The sequence below is a fragment of the Myotis brandtii genome, unplaced genomic scaffold (assembly GCF_000412655.1).
Source record: "Myotis brandtii unplaced genomic scaffold, ASM41265v1 scaffold132, whole genome shotgun sequence".
Lineage (NCBI taxonomy): Eukaryota > Metazoa > Chordata > Mammalia > Chiroptera > Vespertilionidae > Myotis > Myotis brandtii.
In genome coordinates, this window is record NW_005354673.1 from 3,735,901 (window position 1) to 3,743,252 (window position 7,352).

The 7,352-nt window shown below is 42.8% G+C and overlaps 1 protein-coding gene across 26 annotated transcripts in view; it reads right to left on the minus strand.

Moving 5' to 3' along the window:
• The window catches only part of NRXN3 (neurexin 3), a 1,562,383-nt gene that overhangs the window by 1,379,313 nt on the left and 175,718 nt on the right, over positions 1-7,352 (minus strand). The window lies entirely within an intron of this gene.

Genomic DNA, 7,352 nt, shown 5'->3' on the forward strand with positions numbered 1-7,352 from the left:
ATGCTCTGTAAAGGCAGGAGAATCTGACCCTCAGCAAAGCTTGAGATTTATCCCAAGAGACAGGATCAAATGAGGATGATCATTCAAGCAGCATAGCTGGGCAGCTCCCAGCCAGATGTGCAGTTACCCAAGAGTTTTTAGCAATGAACCCAGCCATCTAAGGAGAAGAGCTGCTTCCCACAGGAATCTATAACCCAAAATGAATTAGGGAAACCAATTCCTTCATCTTTAGACAAGCAATACAGGCTGAGGAGAATTATAAAGACACCCCACAGTGGTGGTCCCTCAGGATAACAGCCAGGGCTAAGGTCTTTCATTTTGACCTTATCAGCAACAGAGTGACAGTGAATGCTTTGGAAGTAGAAGTCATGAGTTAGAATCCTAGCTCCACCACTTTGTAGCTGTGTGACCTTTCAATGCCTCAGTTTCCTCACCAGAAAAAATGGATCTAATGAATTACCATAAACTTCTATGGAGATTAAATAAGATAATGCATGTATTAAGTTTAGTTTAGAAGAGAGCTTAATGCATGGTAATCACTCAGTAAACATTATCTTAGCTACTATCATCATTACCACCATCACCACAACACTCCACAAAACACATGAGTCACTTTTCTCTCACTTAGGCAAAAAAAAAAAAAAAAGTGAGTGGCTCCAGGTTCCACCAGCCAGTAAGAGTAGAGCCAGGATTGGAACCCATGTTTTCCATCTTACATTCTCACCAGCTTCCTCATCTCACCTAACTCAAGAACTGAGCAGAGACCCTGTCTACAGCTTTCTGGTGTGACATTCAGCACAATCACAGTGTGCTCTGTGTGAGGATTGATGGAGGTAATTAGGTAAAGTAGGGACAAGCTGTCTATCTCATCATAAGCACTCAGTCCATGTTAGCTATTGATATTATTGCAGTTATTATCATATCATTGATGAACTGCCAGGAAAATTGCATGTAAACTGATATAGCCACCATGCTGGAGATTTACTTGAAGGGCTGGCTATTTTAAGAAATCTAATGTCCAACTCTTTAGTAAAAACAGAATTCTTCCTGCTAATATGATTAAAATCACCCACTTAAATTATCCCATGTACATATGTGGAGAGCCTCTTGTATTGGCTATGCTTGAAATAATAGAAGCCATACTTCCAAGCTATCCAAACAAGGGACAGGGTAAAGATGTAATTTTAGAAACGAAGTCCAACTTTAAAAACCTGCCGTCCCACAGCCAGAGACTGGCCAATATGGAAGTGAAGCCTTCAAGAAAAGGGAACTGTGACCTTCATGTCTTTTTTAGGCCCCTCTCTTCAAGAGAAATTTTATACCACCATGCCAAACCCAACTCACCGTTTATTATTGATACTCAAAGTAACATTGTGCTAGACATCTCCTGAAAACTCATAGGCAGCCATGTGGAATTGGAACCATACCATTTAGAAAAAATTTCCCACCCTGGCTCGTGTGGCTCAGTTGGATGAGCATTGTCTCATACACCGAGAGGTCGCTGGCTCAATTCCGGGTCAGGGCCCACACCTGGGTTTCAGGCTCGAACCCCAGTAGAGAGTGTGCAGGAGGCAGCTGATCAATGTTTCTCTCTTTCTCTCCTTCTCCTGTCCTCTCCCTCTAAAATCAATTTTAAAAAATGTTTTAAAAAGAAAGAAAGGAGGGAAAGGAGGGAGGGAGGAAGGGATGGAGGGAGGGAGGAAAAACTTCCTGACCAATCAGATGGCATTAAGTCACTGGATTTATTTTTCCACTCAAGCAAGTGTCTCTTCTAGAAAGAAATCTGCCCTATGGCACCAATTTCCATCTTTTGCTGAGTAGTCCAGGGAGAAAAATAAAAATTTAAAAAACAACAATGAAGCCATGACAATTAAACTGGCACATAATGAAAGCCACAAATACATAATTACCATGTTCCACTTGGTACAATACACTCCAGAGTTGCCAAAAACTGCCCACTCTGATAGCAGTTGCCCTGATGCAGGCCTTGGGCTCTGCAGCTGCATCTCAATGAGCCCTAAGTCGCTGCCTGGAATGGTTGCCCTGGTAACAGGGTTCTGGCTGAGAGGGACATTGATTACCCCTGGGAATGATTTTCCACTTGGAGGGAGACTGGGTAAATGCAAAAGCAGAGAAGTTGGAAGGGAGGAAGGGTCCAAAGGGGCATGGGAGTCACTAAAGATCTGAGAAGGGTCCCAAGCTTCCCCTTTCTGAGAGTGAGGAAAGTAACATGTAAATGTTGTGCCCTGAGGACCTTGAATGCAGGCACAGAGTTGAAATATCCATCTACTCCTGACTCAAGAATGTTCCTTGTCAGGAGAACTGGACTGGTTGTCAAGAGGCTTGAATTCTAGTCTCACCTCTCTTATAAATTCACTGGGTGACCCTGGATAAATCATACCTAGGTAAAATCAAGGGAATTGGGACAATGTTTTTCTAAGGCATAAAAGCTAAGACCATTGGAGAAGAAAGAGGGCCAAATGAGAGAGAATTTCTCAGCTCATGGCAAAGTGAGAGAGAATTTCTATGTTGACAACTGTCCTTTCCCTTAGCACCCATATTTTTAAATTCTCCTCTCCTGTCTCAAGTATACTCTCCAGGACTAAGTTCAGATTTCTATCACCTGTTCCCAAGGTTGTCTTAGGAGAAAGGTGAGCACCAGATTTGGCCAACTTCTACCACAAATGGAACAAATCTGGATGCTACATGAGGATGAAGGTACTCCATGGTTTCCCAGGACTGGGAGCAACTGGAGGAGATAACCTTGCCAGCCCCTTTTCTGTTATGATGGTGTGGTTCTCTGAATGGCTCAACCCTTCTCACCAACCATGTATTAACAATGGATGAATGATGGATTTGAGGGATGTTGGAAAAGGAGCAAAGGAAAAGCATTCCAGGCAGAGGGAACAGCATCTGTAAAAGCTCTGTGTCTGAAAGAAGTGGTTTCAAATGAAGCCTGAAAAAAATGCCAATGTAGAGACCTGAAAACAAGGGGAAATATATTGAGAGATGGGGGTTGGTGGGCCTTGAGATAAGCAGGAGCTGGATCATGCAATCCTTGTTAGTGGCCATGTTTGTGGTTTTGTTTTAATCCTACGAATTTTGGAGGCTATTAGCAGAGGAGAAAGGTAGAAGTAGTGTGACAAGATTTTAATTTTGAAAATATTAAGGACATGAGGAAAGCAATTAAGAGGCTACTGTCATGATCCAGGCAAGAGATGATGGATGATTTTCAAAAGGGGAGAAGCACTCCTACGTGAGTGGTGGCCACAGCCCCCCTTACCGCTTCCCCTAGTTCGGGTAAGGTCTTTCTAGTTTATCTGCTTCACCTTGTTCAGCGTCATCCCTGGGACTTATGTCCTTACCATTAATGTTTCACCATGAACAGTGGACTCCCTCAGTAGCGCCAGCTCTGTCCTCTTACTTTGCACTAATATCTTCAACTAAAACTCCAAACTCTCCAGGGAATGCTAGTCCTTTTTCCCTCAGAAAGCATGTAAACCTTGTCATTGCTTGTTAAATTTTTATCTCAAAACAATCACTTGCAATAAAGAGAGACTGTTCAGCAAACAGACATCTTTTAGGCATGGGGAAACTTAAAAACAAATAAAATAAAAAATCCTTCCTTTTTACCATCAGATGCTAAAGGATAGTGTGGGCTGTGCTAGAAACAGGGAAACCTGGTCTTAGAAAGCTCTTCATGTGTTCAAAAGCACTCCAACAGCTGAGGACCTATTCTTTTAAAAACTGTCCTGTGATCACTTGAGACTGTATGTGTCTTGACTGAGTTCTCAGCCCCCAGTTGGGTGGGGGACCGAAAGAGGCATGTAAGACTCTCCTAGTTCTCAATGTGGGTGATTTGGTTTCAATAGATCATGGGATGGGGCGGGAGAGGCTGGGGCAACCATCTGGGCTTCAGATGAAAAAAGGTGGGAAGGGAAGTGTGGCAACCACCCATGTTTTGATATTTCTCCCACCGAGAGGCAGGGTCTATGTTCCCTGCCCTTTTACTCTGGATTTTGTAGCCACTTTGACCAATAGAACAATGGGACACAGTGGCTTCCCCTTTGAGAAATATAGATACAATTAAGTTCGATGATTATTCTTATATCAAATTAGAGACCCAGTGCACGAATTCGTGCACGGGTGGGGTCCCATGGGGGGTAGGGAGGGTGGGATGCGATCTGCCCTCCAGGCAGGCAGTGGGACGCCCTTGCCGGCCTGGGATCCAGATCCATCCTGCTGACATTTGCACCGGTTATTAGGAGCCACCTGGCAGTCGCTTTTATATCCTTTCTTCCTTGCAGAGCATCTAGGGAGGGGAGGCAGCCACAGTGCCCAAGGCCGACTTCCAGGAGGCCGGCAGCGCTGTTGGGATCATGCCATTGATGCTGGTCCGTCAGTGCCTGGCCCGTTCTCTGGAGATTGGACCTGCAGGACTACTGAGGGAGTGAGTGGTTACTGCCAGGCAGGTGGGCTGCTAGCACGGGTCTGTCAGCTGAGCAGTGCTCCTGCTGTGGGAGCGCACTGACCACCAGGGAGCAGCTCCTGCACTGAGCGTCTGCCCCCTGGTGGTCACTGTGTGTCATAGCGACCAGTTGACTGGTCATTTCAGTCATTGGGTCATAACAGTCACTTAGGTTTATATATATATAGATGATGCTTCCCATTTCAGACAGATTTTTCTAGATTTATGATTATAATTATTAGATGGCATCTGTTGAAATAAAAGAACCTAAAGCTATAGTGTGAATAGTCCCTAAGAAGTTAATATCAATCAGAAATGAAGCTGGAAGACTTTCCAAATAATAGTATAGGTCAATGGGAGTAAAAGACTTTAGGTTTTAAGGTCTGGTTTACAAATGACCTTTTTAAGGAATGTAACAATAGACTGAACCCCCCTGGGAGAGTCTAAATGTTTTTTTATATGAGAAACCAGAAGTTCAAGATTGTTGCAGGTTTATTTTATCCCCCTCTGAATTTCAATCTGTACCTCCCCTAGGGCCCATCTCATAGGATATAGAAATTGCCTGTTTCCAGGTACAAATGTCTCTGGAAATGTCCCTGAATCTCACAGCCTAGACTCCTCCATGCACTCAAGACCACTAGAGGAAAGGACACACATAAGAAGAGTTTTGCAAATTTATTTTCATCCATTTTTTTTTCTCTCTAGTCCAGGAGAGAAGCAGAGTGAAAAGTGGACCCAAGTGGGAGCCCAGCGACTGCATTCCCATGCCTCTCCTGCCTTCCCTCGCACTGTAACTCAACCTAGCGCCACCTCAGGTTCCTCATCTACAAACACAATTAACAGGATGGATAAGACCACTTGGCAGGTCCTTCTAGTCCTAAGGATTTAGGACTTTACACTTTTGACAGAAGGTGAGATCTGTCCTCCCTGACCATGACTTTGAGGAAGAGTCAGAAACTCCCATTCTGATCACATCCTCCTTCCAATGGCCTGAACACTCGGCTCCCTGTGTTAAGAGAAGCCAGTTGCCAGAAGAAAAGGTAAGACTTCAGCCAGTCACACCCAGACCTTGCAGAGGAAGGATAGGCCACCCAGGAAGTTTTGCTCAATGCAAACAAGACTGTGAGTGTAATTACAAACAGGTGTGAGGAAGCCAACATGTCTTCTCTCCCTGAGTTAAAGAATGATGATGCCCAACTGCCGGAACTTCCCAGAACCGTCCTGTAGACAAGCTCTCCGAGGACCTGCCCAGCTGCCAGCTGTGTGCTCTCTGCTTACAGTCAGGTCTACAATTTCTGAGACTTTCTCTTTATGTCCTCACTCCCTTCCTCCCCCAGCCAAATGCAAATCTCTCTTCTTTTATCTCAATACTATTTCTGAGATGGTGGAAAAGCCAAGAAGTTGCTTTTCTGTTCTCTGATTTCACACAAAGCTTGTTGTCAGGACAGATGACAAATGCCCCCCTCCCCACCCCTCCACCAGAAACAAGGAGCCCAGCCAGGAGACCAGGTTTCCCCAACCATGGTCATGGGCAGTCTTAGACTTCACTGGAGCTTTCTAGAATCACTAGGAAAAGGTAACTTATGTTTTTTTAAAACACTGGTATCTGCTCAGGGATAAACATATAGACCAATGGACAGATAAAGTCCACAAAAAGACTAGGATCTGTAAGGATCTGGGAATATAATGGAGGAAGCACTTTAAGTCTGTGGGTAAAGGATTGGGGTATTCAATAAATACTGTGGGGTAATTAACTTTTAAAGGGAAAAAACAAATAGAATTATATTCCCTACATCATATACCATACGTGAAAAATACATTCCTACTGCATGAGAGACCTAATGGCCAGAAGGAAAACACTAAGACTATGAGAAGAAAATATAGAGAAGTGCCTACTAGCTTTATGATATTGTAATAGGAAAAGAATTTTTAGTCAAGGTATTAAAAATACAACTCATGGAGAGCCAAATTAATATATTTAACATCAATTTTTTAAAACCTCTTTTTGTCAAAACATACAATAAACAAAGTTAAACAAGAAAAAGGAGAGAATTTCCCCTAAGAACGGGAACAAGACAGGGATGCCCACTTTCACCACTCCTGTTTGATATAGTACTGAAAGTGCTAGCCATAGTGATCAGACAAGAAGAAATAAAAGCCATCCAAATTGGAAAAGAAGAAGTATAACTGTCCTTATTCGCAGATGACATGATACTATACATAGAAAACCCCCAAAAACTCCATCAAAAAACTACTAGACCTAATAAATGAATTCAGCAATGTAGCAGGATACAAAATTAACACCAAGAAATCTATGGCCTTTTTATACACCAATAATGAACTCACAGAAAGCGAAACTAAAAAAAAAATTTGTTTACCATTGCACCAAAAAAAATTAAAATACCTAGGAATAAACTTAACTAAGAAGGTAAAAGACCTGTACTTGGAAAACTACAGGACAACATTGAAAAAAGAGATAGAGGAAGACATAAACAAATAGAAGAACGTACCATGTTCATGGATTGGTAAAATCAGCATCATTAAAATGTCCATACTACCCAAAGCAATCTATAGATGCAATGCAATGCCCATTAAAATACCAACGGCATATTTCAAAGATCTAGAACAAAGACTCCAAAAATTCATCTGGAATAAAAAAGACCCCAAATAGCCACAGCAATCCTGAGAAAAAAGAACAAAGTTGGAGGGATCACAATACCAGATATCAAGCTATGTTACCAAGCCAAGGTTCTCAAAACTGCCTGGTACTGGCACAAGAACAGACATATAGACCAATGGAACAGAACAGAGAACCCAGAAATTGACCCAAGACATTATGCTCAATTAATATTTGACAAAGGAGGCAAGAGCATACAATGGAGTC